The sequence below is a fragment of the Lissotriton helveticus genome, chromosome 8, assembly GCF_964261635.1.
Source record: "Lissotriton helveticus chromosome 8, aLisHel1.1, whole genome shotgun sequence".
Classification (NCBI taxonomy): domain Eukaryota; kingdom Metazoa; phylum Chordata; class Amphibia; order Caudata; family Salamandridae; genus Lissotriton; species Lissotriton helveticus.
The window spans coordinates 82,256,554-82,270,567 of record NC_136069.1 but is presented as its reverse complement, the minus strand read 5'-3'; the positions used below and the strand labels follow the sequence as shown (position 1 = coordinate 82,270,567).

Below are 14,014 nucleotides of genomic sequence, written 5' to 3'. Positions count from 1 at the left end.
AGAAAAGAAAAAGTGTCACCCCCAATGTTTCTGCGGGCGAGCCAGAGTTGAAGAGCGCTAGCCTGGCAGGCGCTGCCACATAGAGCAGTGGCCTGATAGAGTGCGTTTAGAGGCCAGTGCAAAGCAAGGCTAGGCACTTGGGGGCAGTTTTACAAGCCCCATGCACCTCTTTTACACCGCCGTTGCGACGCAGTGGCGGCGCAAAGCCAGCGCCACTCTGCGGGGTATTTACAAGGAACGCCTCCCAAAAGTGGCCGAGTGAAATCGACAAGATTTCAGTCAGTCACTTTTAAGGCCATGCTGCGTCAAAACCCTGCGCCTGCTTGAAGCAGGCGTAAGGATTGACGCAGCATTTTAAGGATAGGGCACCCCCGAGCCTTGCTGGAGCTGCGTCGCCCCTGCGACGCAACTCCAGCAATGCGCCACCTTTACGGCAGCAGATGCGTCACGCATCTGTCCATTTTTGCCCCAGGGTGCGCCGCATCGTGAATGCGGCGCATCCATGACGCACAATAACTGGCACATCCTTGCTGCTGATAGGCAGGGATGCGCCAGGTATTGTAAATGTGCCCCAACGTGAAAAGCCCAGGCTGCTGCTTTGCTAGTTCTCCGGCTGGCACCTGAAGGGAGGCCGGAGCCTGTGTGTGATTGGAAAAGAAGCGAGTGCAAGGCTGGAGGAAGAGAGGGCTGTTCTTTGTTGGCTATCTGTAGCAAGCTTGCAAAGGGTTGTTGGAGTGACGCTTGCAAGGGAGGTGCAGCGCAGCACGTTCCAGAGTGGAGGGGGTTGTCAGCACAAGAGGCCTGAACCGGAGGTCTCTCATGCCTACGGCCATACCACCCTGAATGCGCCCGATCTCGTCCGATCTCGGAAGCTAAGCAGGGTCGGGCCTGGTTAGTACTTGGATGGGAGACCGCCTGGGAATACCAGGTGCTGTAGGCATTTTGCCACTCGCTGACACCAAGCTCGGCCCTTGCACATTCACACCTAATCTAACTCGCTCATAGCACTTTTTTAAAAGAAAAAAAATATTCTGCTCTCCTCCTCTCCTCTCTTTTTTTTTTTTTGTATGTATTTATAAAGAATCCGGCATGGAGTTTACAATATACGTGGCCCTTAACTGTAAACTCGAAAACTGAAAGAAAAAGAAGAAAAGCTTTGCCCTAAGGCAGGACAGAGGACTCCCAGCTAAGACTGGGGAGCTGCTGCATGCTGCTGCTGCTGCTGCATGCTGCTGCTGCTGCTGCTGCTGCATGCTGCTGCTGCTGCTGCTGCTGCTGCTGCTGCTGCTGCTGAGGGGCTGCGCCGGCCCCGGTCTCTCGGCTGGGAGCGAGCAGGGGGCTGCTGAGGGTGGCAGAGAGCCAGGCGGGTGACATGAAGGGCCCTGGACTACTCGGACCCTCGCCTCACTCGCTCTTCTATACCCACAGAGGGCCGGGGCATGGGCGTTATTTGCACACGAGGGGCCTGTTCTTGATTTCAAAACAAAACAAAACAACAATAGGGGACTTGCAGGCAGAGCTCGAGGGTTCAAGAAGTCGCCTCGCCAGAGTTGGGGTGAGCATTAAGCTGCTCAGCCCCCCCCCCCCCAACGCACCGCCAGCAGGAGGGGGGGGGGGGGGCTTTGGCACGTAGAGAAGCGGCCCGAGCAAAGTGCCTTCTAGGCGCTTGTTGAATCAAAACGTCAGGCTGCTTGTCTGCTGCTGGTAGTGCCGCCCCTCAGGAAGGGCGGTCCCACCTCAGCAAGCGCGAGAGATGGCCGTGTGCAGGGACTTTGAAAGGGAGGGCAGGTGTTCAAAGGGAAACGTGCAAATGCACTGGAAGGGAGCCTGGTGACGTCACGGGGGCTGCCTCGGCACAAGAGGCCTGCACCGGCAGCCTTTTGTGCCTACGGCCATACCACCCTGAATGCGCCCGATCTCGTCCGATCACCCTGAATGCGCCCGATCTCGTCCGATCTCGGAAGCTAAGCAGGGTCGGGCCTGGTTAGTACTTGGATGGGAGACCGCCTGGGAATACCAGGTGCTGTAGGCATTTTGCCACTCGCTGACACCAAGCTCGGCCCTTGCACATTCACACCTAATCTAACTTGCTCATAGCACTTTTTTAAAAGAAAAAAAATATTCTGCTCTCCTCCTCTCCTCTCTTTTTTTTTTTTTGTATGTATTTATAAAGAATCCGGCATGGAGTTTACAATATACGTGGCCCTTAACTGTAAACTCGAAAACTGAAAGAAAAAGAAGAAAAGCTTTGCCCTAAGGCAGGACAGAGGACTCCCAGCTAAGACTGGGGAGCTGCTGCAAGCTGCTGCTGCATGCTGCTGCTGCTGCTGAGGGGCTGCTGCTGCTGCTGCTGCTGCTGCTGAGGGGCTGCGCCGGCCCCGGTTCCGGGCCCCCCTCTCTCGGCTGGGAGCGAGCAGGGGGCTGCTGAGGGTGGCAGAGAGCCAGGCGGGTGACATGAAGGGCCCTGGACTACTCGGACCCTCGCCTCACTCGCTCTTCTATACCCACAGAGGGCCGGGGCATGGGCGTTATTTGCACACGAGGGGCCTGTTCTTGATTTCAAAACAAAACAAAACAACAATAGGGGACTTGCAGGCAGAGCTCGAGGGTTCAAGAAGTCGCCTCGCCAGAGTTGGGGTGAGCATTAAGCTGCTCAGCCCCCCCCCCCCCCGCCCCCCCCCCAACAGGAGGGGGGGGGGGCTTTGGCACGTAGAGAAGCGGCCCGAGCAAAGTGCCTTCTAGGCGCTTGTTGAATCAAAACGTCAGGCTGCTTGTCTGCTGCTGGTAGTGCCGGCCCCTCAGGAAGGGCGGTCCCACCTCAGCAAGCGCGAGAGATGGCCGTGTGCAGGGACTTTGAAAGGGAGGGCAGGTGTTCAAAGGGAAACGTGCAAATGCACTGGAAGGGAGCCTGGTGACGTCACGGGGGCTGCCTCTGCACAAGAGGCCTGCACCGGCAGCCTCTCGTGCCTACGGCCATACCACCCTGAATGCGCCCGATCTCGTCCGATCTCGGAAGCTAAGCAGGGTCGGGCCTGGTTAGTACTTGGATGGGAGACCGCCTGGGAATACCAGGTGCTGTAGGCATTTTGCTTCTCGCTACAGGCACTTCCGTTTTTTTTTTTGTTTTCCTTCTTTTTCGCGGGGGCATTTATTCTATTATTTGATCGCAACTTTCTTCAAAAAGAAAACGCCATCGAGTTCACGACACGCAGGGTCCATAACTTTCCATTCGGAAATTGAAAATTCGGCTGCACTTTACACTGGGTCAAAAAAGATGAAACTCTTTGCCCTAAGATAGGACAGGGGACAGGGGACCCCTCACCACCCCCCAGCTGAGGGTTTTCTTCTGCCGGCGGCTGCAAGCTGCTGCTGGGCTGCTCCGGTCGCAGCAGGGGCATAACGCAGGCCCACGCAGCCCCCGCGGTGCGTGGGGGGCCCCTATCTCCAAGGGGCCCCCTCGGCACTGCACTCCTGGCCAGAGAGCTCCTGATTGAGCCCGGAGGGGGCCCCTCTCAGTACCGTGCAGGGAGGCACCCTCACTTTTCATGACGCCAGTGGGTCGCAGCATCGGTTCCTGGTCCCCCTCTTTTGGCCTTTCCCAGCGGCCCGGGAGCAGGAGGAGGGCTGAGGCAGAGAGGCAGGCAACGAGTGCCGTTCAGTACAACCGAGAGGGGAGCGGGGCGCACACGCATGCACACTCACTTACACTCATGCATTCACATGCAGACACTCGCACCCTTCTCCCCCCCCCCCCCCCGTCAGGAGACTCACTCACAAATACACATGCACTCATACACGCACGAACCAAACAGTCAACAAAAAAGCGACACTTACCTGCTGCTGCAGGGCTCGGGGAGCTGCCAGGAGGGTTGGGACTGCTACCTTGGTCAGCCAATGAGGGGAGGCAGCAGTCCCTCACTCGTCACAGAGCAGGATGGGGGAGAGAGTCAGCGACAGACACTCGGCCGTTGGCACTTCAGGGCTTAAAAACGAAGCGCCCAGCTACGAGGCTATCCCTGACGCTCTCCCTCGTCGCGAGGGGGCCTCCAGGACATTTGCTGAGCTGAGGAGGTCAGGCCCACCGAAGCGGTGACGTCCTCAGCCCAGCAAACTTCAGCTTCGGCAGCCGCGAGCCTGTGCATTTAGCGCATGTCCAGCTCCTGGCTGCCTGGTCTGAACATAAAGAGCGTTTGTCTAGCTGTCCTTTCTTCAGCCTGACATGCAATCTTTTTGTCCAAAAAGGGCGGGCGGGGCCTCACTCCCTTCAAGGAGGAGCGGCTGCTGAAGTCAGGCCGCTTGCAAGGAGGACCCTTCACCCAGGCAGCACTCAGTCCCTCCTCTGAATCTCTCTTTCTCTATGCACACCGGGGCGGGCCCTGGGCATGGATGGGACTTGCATATCAGGGCTCTGTCCCGGATAAAAAAGACAAGGAAACTTGCAGCCAGAGCTGCACAGAAAAGAAAAAGTGTCACCCCCAATGTTTCTGCGGGCGAGCCAGAGTTGAAGAGCGCTAGCCTGGCAGGCGCTGCCACATAGAGCAGTGGCCTGATAGAGTGCGTTTAGAGGCCAGTGCAAAGCAAGGCTAGGCACTTGGGGGCAGTTTTACAAGCCCCATGCACCTCTTTTACACCGCCGTTGCGACGCAGTGGCGGCGCAAAGCCAGCGCCACTCTGCGGGGTATTTACAAGGAACGCCTCCCAAAAGTGGCCGAGTGAAATCGACAAGATTTCAGTCAGTCACTTTTAAGGCCATGCTGCGTCAAAACCCTGCGCCTGCTTGAAGCAGGCGTAAGGATTGACGCAGCATTTTAAGGATAGGGCACCCCCGAGCCTTGCTGGAGCTGCGTCGCCCCTGCGACGCAACTCCAGCAATGCGCCACCTTTACGGCAGCAGATGCGTCACGCATCTGTCCATTTTTGCCCCAGGGTGCGCCGCATCGTGAATGCGGCGCATCCATGACGCACAATAACTGGCACATCCTTGCTGCTGATAGGCAGGGATGCGCCAGGTATTGTAAATGTGCCCCAACGTGAAAAGCCCAGGCTGCTGCTTTGCTAGTTCTCCGGCTGGCACCTGAAGGGAGGCCGGAGCCTGTGTGTGATTGGAAAAGAAGCGAGTGCAAGGCTGGAGGAAGAGAGGGCTGTTCTTTGTTGGCTATCTGTAGCAAGCTTGCAAAGGGTTGTTGGAGTGACGCTTGCAAGGGAGGTGCAGCGCAGCACGTTCCAGAGTGGAGGGGGTTGTCAGCACAAGAGGCCTGAACCGGAGGTCTCTCATGCCTACGGCCATACCACCCTGAATGCGCCCGATCTCGTCCGATCTCGGAAGCTAAGCAGGGTCGGGCCTGGTTAGTACTTGGATGGGAGACCGCCTGGGAATACCAGGTGCTGTAGGCATTTTGCCACTCGCTGACACCAAGCTCGGCCCTTGCACATTCACACCTAATCTAACTCGCTCATAGCACTTTTTTAAAAGAAAAAAAATATTCTGCTCTCCTCCTCTCCTCTCTTTTTTTTTTTTTGTATGTATTTATAAAGAATCCGGCATGGAGTTTACAATATACGTGGCCCTTAACTGTAAACTCGAAAACTGAAAGAAAAAGAAGAAAAGCTTTGCCCTAAGGCAGGACAGAGGACTCCCAGCTAAGACTGGGGAGCTGCTGCATGCTGCTGCTGCTGCTGCATGCTGCTGCTGCTGCTGCTGCTGCTGCTGCTGCTGCTGCTGCTGCTGCTGCTGCTGCTGCTGCTGCTGAGGGGCTGCGCCGGCCCCGGTCTCTCGGCTGGGAGCGAGCAGGGGGCTGCTGAGGGTGGCAGAGAGCCAGGCGGGTGACATGAAGGGCCCTGGACTACTCGGACCCTCGCCTCACTCGCTCTTCTATACCCACAGAGGGCCGGGGCATGGGCGTTATTTGCACACGAGGGGCCTGTTCTTGATTTCAAAACAAAACAAAACAACAATAGGGGACTTGCAGGCAGAGCTCGAGGGTTCAAGAAGTCGCCTCGCCAGAGTTGGGGTGAGCATTAAGCTGCTCAGCCCCCCCCCCCCCAACGCACCGCCAGCAGGAGGGGGGGGGGGGGGCTTTGGCACGTAGAGAAGCGGCCCGAGCAAAGTGCCTTCTAGGCGCTTGTTGAATCAAAACGTCAGGCTGCTTGTCTGCTGCTGGTAGTGCCGCCCCTCAGGAAGGGCGGTCCCACCTCAGCAAGCGCGAGAGATGGCCGTGTGCAGGGACTTTGAAAGGGAGGGCAGGTGTTCAAAGGGAAACGTGCAAATGCACTGGAAGGGAGCCTGGTGACGTCACGGGGGCTGCCTCGGCACAAGAGGCCTGCACCGGCAGCCTTTTGTGCCTACGGCCATACCACCCTGAATGCGCCCGATCTCGTCCGATCACCCTGAATGCGCCCGATCTCGTCCGATCTCGGAAGCTAAGCAGGGTCGGGCCTGGTTAGTACTTGGATGGGAGACCGCCTGGGAATACCAGGTGCTGTAGGCATTTTGCCACTCGCTGACACCAAGCTCGGCCCTTGCACATTCACACCTAATCTAACTTGCTCATAGCACTTTTTTAAAAGAAAAAAAATATTCTGCTCTCCTCCTCTCCTCTCTTTTTTTTTTTTTGTATGTATTTATAAAGAATCCGGCATGGAGTTTACAATATACGTGGCCCTTAACTGTAAACTCGAAAACTGAAAGAAAAAGAAGAAAAGCTTTGCCCTAAGGCAGGACAGAGGACTCCCAGCTAAGACTGGGGAGCTGCTGCAAGCTGCTGCTGCATGCTGCTGCTGCTGCTGAGGGGCTGCTGCTGCTGCTGCTGCTGCTGCTGAGGGGCTGCGCCGGCCCCGGTTCCGGGCCCCCCTCTCTCGGCTGGGAGCGAGCAGGGGGCTGCTGAGGGTGGCAGAGAGCCAGGCGGGTGACATGAAGGGCCCTGGACTACTCGGACCCTCGCCTCACTCGCTCTTCTATACCCACAGAGGGCCGGGGCATGGGCGTTATTTGCACACGAGGGGCCTGTTCTTGATTTCAAAACAAAACCAAACAACAATAGGGGACTTGCAGGCAGAGCTCGAGGGTTCAAGAAGTCGCCTCGCCAGAGTTGGGGTGAGCATTAAGCTGCTCAGCCCCCCCCCCCCCGCCCCCCCCCCAACAGGAGGGGGGGGGGGGCTTTGGCACGTAGAGAAGCGGCCCGAGCAAAGTGCCTTCTAGGCGCTTGTTGAATCAAAACGTCAGGCTGCTTGTCTGCTGCTGGTAGTGCCGGCCCCTCAGGAAGGGCGGTCCCACCTCAGCAAGCGCGAGAGATGGCCGTGTGCAGGGACTTTGAAAGGGAGGGCAGGTGTTCAAAGGGAAACGTGCAAATGCACTGGAAGGGAGCCTGGTGACGTCACGGGGGCTGCCTCTGCACAAGAGGCCTGCACCGGCAGCCTCTCGTGCCTACGGCCATACCACCCTGAATGCGCCCGATCTCGTCCGATCTCGGAAGCTAAGCAGGGTCGGGCCTGGTTAGTACTTGGATGGGAGACCGCCTGGGAATACCAGGTGCTGTAGGCATTTTGCCACTCGCTGACACCAAGCTCGGCCCTTGCACATTCACACCTAATCTAACTTGCTCATAGCACTTTTTTAAAAGAAAAAAAATATTCTGCTCTCCTCCTCTCCTCTCTTTTTTTTTTTTTGTATGTATTTATAAAGAATCCGGCATGGAGTTTACAATATACGTGGCCCTTAACTGTAAACTCGAAAACTGAAAGAAAAAGAAGAAAAGCTTTGCCCTAAGGCAGGACAGAGGACTCCCAGCTAAGACTGGGGAGCTGCTGCAAGCTGCTGCTGCATGCTGCTGCTGCTGCTGAGGGGCTGCTGCTGCTGCTGCTGCTGCTGCTGAGGGGCTGCGCCGGCCCCGGTTCCGGGCCCCCCTCTCTCGGCTGGGAGCGAGCAGGGGGCTGCTGAGGGTGGCAGAGAGCCAGGCGGGTGACATGAAGGGCCCTGGACTACTCGGACCCTCGCCTCACTCGCTCTTCTATACCCACAGAGGGCCGGGGCATGGGCGTTATTTGCACACGAGGGGCCTGTTCTTGATTTCAAAACAAAACAAAACAACAATAGGGGACTTGCAGGCAGAGCTCGAGGGTTCAAGAAGTCGCCTCGCCAGAGTTGGGGTGAGCATTAAGCTGCTCAGCCCCCCCCCCCCCCGCCCCCCCCCCAACAGGAGGGGGGGGGGGCTTTGGCACGTAGAGAAGCGGCCCGAGCAAAGTGCCTTCTAGGCGCTTGTTGAATCAAAACGTCAGGCTGCTTGTCTGCTGCTGGTAGTGCCGGCCCCTCAGGAAGGGCGGTCCCACCTCAGCAAGCGCGAGAGATGGCCGTGTGCAGGGACTTTGAAAGGGAGGGCAGGTGTTCAAAGGGAAACGTGCAAATGCACTGGAAGGGAGCCTGGTGACGTCACGGGGGCTGCCTCTGCACAAGAGGCCTGCACCGGCAGCCTCTCGTGCCTACGGCCATACCACCCTGAATGCGCCCGATCTCGTCCGATCTCGGAAGCTAAGCAGGGTCGGGCCTGGTTAGTACTTGGATGGGAGACCGCCTGGGAATACCAGGTGCTGTAGGCATTTTGCTTCTCGCTACAGGCACTTCCGTTTTTTTTTTTGTTTTCCTTCTTTTTCGCGGGGGCATTTATTCTATTATTTGATCGCAACTTTCTTCAAAAAGAAAACGCCATCGAGTTCACGACACGCAGGGTCCATAACTTTCCATTCGGAAATTGAAAATTCGGCTGCACTTTACACTGGGTCAAAAAAGATGAAACTCTTTGCCCTAAGATAGGACAGGGGACAGGGGACCCCTCACCACCCCCCAGCTGAGGGTTTTCTTCTGCCGGCGGCTGCAAGCTGCTGCTGGGCTGCTCCGGTCGCAGCAGGGGCATAACGCAGGCCCACGCAGCCCCCGCGGTGCGTGGGGGGCCCCTATCTCCAAGGGGCCCCCTCGGCACTGCACTCCTGGCCAGAGAGCTCCTGATTGAGCCCGGAGGGGGCCCCTCTCAGTACCGTGCAGGGAGGCACCCTCACTTTTCATGACGCCAGTGGGTCGCAGCATCGGTTCCTGGTCCCCCTCTTTTGGCCTTTCCCAGCGGCCCGGGAGCAGGAGGAGGGCTGAGGCAGAGAGGCAGGCAACGAGTGCCGTTCAGTACAACCGAGAGGGGAGCGGGGCGCACACGCATGCACACTCACTTACACTCATGCATTCACATGCAGACACTCGCACCCTTCTCCCCCCCCCCCCCCCGTCAGGAGACTCACTCACAAATACACATGCACTCATACACGCACGAACCAAACAGTCAACAAAAAAGCGACACTTACCTGCTGCTGCAGGGCTCGGGGAGCTGCCAGGAGGGTTGGGACTGCTACCTTGGTCAGCCAATGAGGGGAGGCAGCAGTCCCTCACTCGTCACAGAGCAGGATGGGGGAGAGAGTCAGCGACAGACACTCGGCCGTTGGCACTTCAGGGCTTAAAAACGAAGCGCCCAGCTACGAGGCTATCCCTGACGCTCTCCCTCGTCGCGAGGGGGCCTCCAGGACATTTGCTGAGCTGAGGAGGTCAGGCCCACCGAAGCGGTGACGTCCTCAGCCCAGCAAACTTCAGCTTCGGCAGCCGCGAGCCTGTGCATTTAGCGCATGTCCAGCTCCTGGCTGCCTGGTCTGAACATAAAGAGCGTTTGTCTAGCTGTCCTTTCTTCAGCCTGACATGCAATCTTTTTGTCCAAAAAGGGCGGGCGGGGCCTCACTCCCTTCAAGGAGGAGCGGCTGCTGAAGTCAGGCCGCTTGCAAGGAGGACCCTTCACCCAGGCAGCACTCAGTCCCTCCTCTGAATCTCTCTTTCTCTATGCACACCGGGGCGGGCCCTGGGCATGGATGGGACTTGCATATCAGGGCTCTGTCCCGGATAAAAAAGACAAGGAAACTTGCAGCCAGAGCTGCACAGAAAAGAAAAAGTGTCACCCCCAATGTTTCTGCGGGCGAGCCAGAGTTGAAGAGCGCTAGCCTGGCAGGCGCTGCCACATAGAGCAGTGGCCTGATAGAGTGCGTTTAGAGGCCAGTGCAAAGCAAGGCTAGGCACTTGGGGGCAGTTTTACAAGCCCCATGCACCTCTTTTACACCGCCGTTGCGACGCAGTGGCGGCGCAAAGCCAGCGCCACTCTGCGGGGTATTTACAAGGAACGCCTCCCAAAAGTGGCCGAGTGAAATCGACAAGATTTCAGTCAGTCACTTTTAAGGCCATGCTGCGTCAAAACCCTGCGCCTGCTTGAAGCAGGCGTAAGGATTGACGCAGCATTTTAAGGATAGGGCACCCCCGAGCCTTGCTGGAGCTGCGTCGCCCCTGCGACGCAACTCCAGCAATGCGCCACCTTTACGGCAGCAGATGCGTCACGCATCTGTCCATTTTTGCCCCAGGGTGCGCCGCATCGTGAATGCGGCGCATCCATGACGCACAATAACTGGCACATCCTTGCTGCTGATAGGCAGGGATGCGCCAGGTATTGTAAATGTGCCCCAACGTGAAAAGCCCAGGCTGCTGCTTTGCTAGTTCTCCGGCTGGCACCTGAAGGGAGGCCGGAGCCTGTGTGTGATTGGAAAAGAAGCGAGTGCAAGGCTGGAGGAAGAGAGGGCTGTTCTTTGTTGGCTATCTGTAGCAAGCTTGCAAAGGGTTGTTGGAGTGACGCTTGCAAGGGAGGTGCAGCGCAGCACGTTCCAGAGTGGAGGGGGTTGTCAGCACAAGAGGCCTGAACCGGAGGTCTCTCATGCCTACGGCCATACCACCCTGAATGCGCCCGATCTCGTCCGATCTCGGAAGCTAAGCAGGGTCGGGCCTGGTTAGTACTTGGATGGGAGACCGCCTGGGAATACCAGGTGCTGTAGGCATTTTGCCACTCGCTGACACCAAGCTCGGCCCTTGCACATTCACACCTAATCTAACTCGCTCATAGCACTTTTTTAAAAGAAAAAAAATATTCTGCTCTCCTCCTCTCCTCTCTTTTTTTTTTTTTGTATGTATTTATAAAGAATCCGGCATGGAGTTTACAATATACGTGGCCCTTAACTGTAAACTCGAAAACTGAAAGAAAAAGAAGAAAAGCTTTGCCCTAAGGCAGGACAGAGGACTCCCAGCTAAGACTGGGGAGCTGCTGCATGCTGCTGCTGCTGCTGCATGCTGCTGCTGCTGCTGCTGCTGCTGCTGCTGCTGCTGCTGCTGCTGCTGCTGCTGCTGCTGCTGCTGAGGGGCTGCGCCGGCCCCGGTCTCTCGGCTGGGAGCGAGCAGGGGGCTGCTGAGGGTGGCAGAGAGCCAGGCGGGTGACATGAAGGGCCCTGGACTACTCGGACCCTCGCCTCACTCGCTCTTCTATACCCACAGAGGGCCGGGGCATGGGCGTTATTTGCACACGAGGGGCCTGTTCTTGATTTCAAAACAAAACAAAACAACAATAGGGGACTTGCAGGCAGAGCTCGAGGGTTCAAGAAGTCGCCTCGCCAGAGTTGGGGTGAGCATTAAGCTGCTCAGCCCCCCCCCCCCCAACGCACCGCCAGCAGGAGGGGGGGGGGGGGGCTTTGGCACGTAGAGAAGCGGCCCGAGCAAAGTGCCTTCTAGGCGCTTGTTGAATCAAAACGTCAGGCTGCTTGTCTGCTGCTGGTAGTGCCGCCCCTCAGGAAGGGCGGTCCCACCTCAGCAAGCGCGAGAGATGGCCGTGTGCAGGGACTTTGAAAGGGAGGGCAGGTGTTCAAAGGGAAACGTGCAAATGCACTGGAAGGGAGCCTGGTGACGTCACGGGGGCTGCCTCGGCACAAGAGGCCTGCACCGGCAGCCTTTTGTGCCTACGGCCATACCACCCTGAATGCGCCCGATCTCGTCCGATCACCCTGAATGCGCCCGATCTCGTCCGATCTCGGAAGCTAAGCAGGGTCGGGCCTGGTTAGTACTTGGATGGGAGACCGCCTGGGAATACCAGGTGCTGTAGGCATTTTGCCACTCGCTGACACCAAGCTCGGCCCTTGCACATTCACACCTAATCTAACTTGCTCATAGCACTTTTTTAAAAGAAAAAAAATATTCTGCTCTCCTCCTCTCCTCTCTTTTTTTTTTTTTGTATGTATTTATAAAGAATCCGGCATGGAGTTTACAATATACGTGGCCCTTAACTGTAAACTCGAAAACTGAAAGAAAAAGAAGAAAAGCTTTGCCCTAAGGCAGGACAGAGGACTCCCAGCTAAGACTGGGGAGCTGCTGCAAGCTGCTGCTGCATGCTGCTGCTGCTGCTGAGGGGCTGCTGCTGCTGCTGCTGCTGCTGCTGAGGGGCTGCGCCGGCCCCGGTTCCGGGCCCCCCTCTCTCGGCTGGGAGCGAGCAGGGGGCTGCTGAGGGTGGCAGAGAGCCAGGCGGGTGACATGAAGGGCCCTGGACTACTCGGACCCTCGCCTCACTCGCTCTTCTATACCCACAGAGGGCCGGGGCATGGGCGTTATTTGCACACGAGGGGCCTGTTCTTGATTTCAAAACAAAACCAAACAACAATAGGGGACTTGCAGGCAGAGCTCGAGGGTTCAAGAAGTCGCCTCGCCAGAGTTGGGGTGAGCATTAAGCTGCTCAGCCCCCCCCCCCCGCCCCCCCCCCAACAGGAGGGGGGGGGGGGCTTTGGCACGTAGAGAAGCGGCCCGAGCAAAGTGCCTTCTAGGCGCTTGTTGAATCAAAACGTCAGGCTGCTTGTCTGCTGCTGGTAGTGCCGGCCCCTCAGGAAGGGCGGTCCCACCTCAGCAAGCGCGAGAGATGGCCGTGTGCAGGGACTTTGAAAGGGAGGGCAGGTGTTCAAAGGGAAACGTGCAAATGCACTGGAAGGGAGCCTGGTGACGTCACGGGGGCTGCCTCTGCACAAGAGGCCTGCACCGGCAGCCTCTCGTGCCTACGGCCATACCACCCTGAATGCGCCCGATCTCGTCCGATCTCGGAAGCTAAGCAGGGTCGGGCCTGGTTAGTACTTGGATGGGAGACCGCCTGGGAATACCAGGTGCTGTAGGCATTTTGCTTCTCGCTACAGGCACTTCCGTTTTTTTTTTTGTTTTCCTTCTTTTTCGCGGGGGCATTTATTCTATTATTTGATCGCAACTTTCTTCAAAAAGAAAACGCCATCGAGTTCACGACACGCAGGGTCCATAACTTTCCATTCGGAAATTGAAAATTCGGCTGCACTTTACACTGGGTCAAAAAAGATGAAACTCTTTGCCCTAAGATAGGACAGGGGACAGGGGACCCCTCACCACCCCCCAGCTGAGGGTTTTCTTCTGCCGGCGGCTGCAAGCTGCTGCTGGGCTGCTCCGGTCGCAGCAGGGGCATAACGCAGGCCCACGCAGCCCCCGCGGTGCGTGGGGGGCCCCTATCTCCAAGGGGCCCCCTCGGCACTGCACTCCTGGCCAGAGAGCTCCTGATTGAGCCCGGAGGGGGCCCCTCTCAGTACCGTGCAGGGAGGCACCCTCACTTTTCATGACGCCAGTGGGTCGCAGCATCGGTTCCTGGTCCCCCTCTTTTGGCCTTTCCCAGCGGCCCGGGAGCAGGAGGAGGGCTGAGGCAGAGAGGCAGGCAACGAGTGCCGTTCAGTACAACCGAGAGGGGAGCGGGGCGCACACGCATGCACACTCACTTACACTCATGCATTCACATGCAGACACTCGCACCCTTCTCCCCCCCCCCCCCCCCGTCAGGAGACTCACTCACAAATACACATGCACTCATACACGCACGAACCAAACAGTCAACAAAAAAGCGACACTTACCTGCTGCTGCAGGGCTCGGGGAGCTGCCAGGAGGGTTGGGACTGCTACCTTGGTCAGCCAATGAGGGGAGGCAGCAGTCCCTCACTCGTCACAGAGCAGGATGGGGGAGAGAGTCAGCGACAGACACTCGGCCGTTGGCACTTCAGGGCTTAAAAACGAAGCGCCCAGCTACGAGGCTATCCCTGACGCTCTCCCTCGTCGCGAGGGGGCCTCCAG

The 14,014-nt window shown here is 57.6% G+C and overlaps 7 non-coding genes and 3 pseudogenes across 7 annotated transcripts; all 10 read left to right on the top strand.

The window, feature by feature from the left end:
- The first annotated feature begins 821 nt into the window (after nt 1-821).
- LOC144774357 (5S ribosomal RNA) lies at nt 822-940 on the top strand. Its single transcript, XR_013600194.1, has one exon. It is a non-coding gene; the product is annotated as a 5S ribosomal RNA (ribosomal RNA).
- A 944-nt stretch (nt 941-1,884) lies between these two features.
- On the top strand, nt 1,885-2,032 carry LOC144774418 (5S ribosomal RNA; annotated as a pseudogene).
- Nucleotides 2,033-2,965: 933 nt separating this feature from the next.
- On the top strand, nt 2,966-3,084 carry LOC144774356 (5S ribosomal RNA). The gene has a single exon (XR_013600193.1). It is a non-coding gene; the product is annotated as a 5S ribosomal RNA (ribosomal RNA).
- Nucleotides 3,085-5,275: 2,191 nt separating this feature from the next.
- LOC144774347 (5S ribosomal RNA) lies at nt 5,276-5,394 on the top strand. The gene has a single exon (XR_013600192.1). It is a non-coding gene; the product is annotated as a 5S ribosomal RNA (ribosomal RNA).
- Nucleotides 5,395-6,340: 946 nt separating this feature from the next.
- LOC144774417 (5S ribosomal RNA) lies at nt 6,341-6,488 on the top strand (annotated as a pseudogene).
- A 933-nt stretch (nt 6,489-7,421) lies between these two features.
- Nucleotides 7,422-7,540, top strand: LOC144774335 (5S ribosomal RNA). Its single transcript, XR_013600191.1, has one exon. It is a non-coding gene; the product is annotated as a 5S ribosomal RNA (ribosomal RNA).
- A 933-nt stretch (nt 7,541-8,473) lies between these two features.
- LOC144774323 (5S ribosomal RNA) lies at nt 8,474-8,592 on the top strand. The gene has a single exon (XR_013600189.1). It is a non-coding gene; the product is annotated as a 5S ribosomal RNA (ribosomal RNA).
- Nucleotides 8,593-10,783: 2,191 nt separating this feature from the next.
- LOC144774310 (5S ribosomal RNA) lies at nt 10,784-10,902 on the top strand. The gene has a single exon (XR_013600185.1). It is a non-coding gene; the product is annotated as a 5S ribosomal RNA (ribosomal RNA).
- A 946-nt stretch (nt 10,903-11,848) lies between these two features.
- Nucleotides 11,849-11,996, top strand: LOC144774416 (5S ribosomal RNA; annotated as a pseudogene).
- Nucleotides 11,997-12,928: 932 nt separating this feature from the next.
- Nucleotides 12,929-13,047, top strand: LOC144774298 (5S ribosomal RNA). Its single transcript, XR_013600183.1, has one exon. It is a non-coding gene; the product is annotated as a 5S ribosomal RNA (ribosomal RNA).
- Nucleotides 13,048-14,014: the final 967 nt, after the last annotated feature.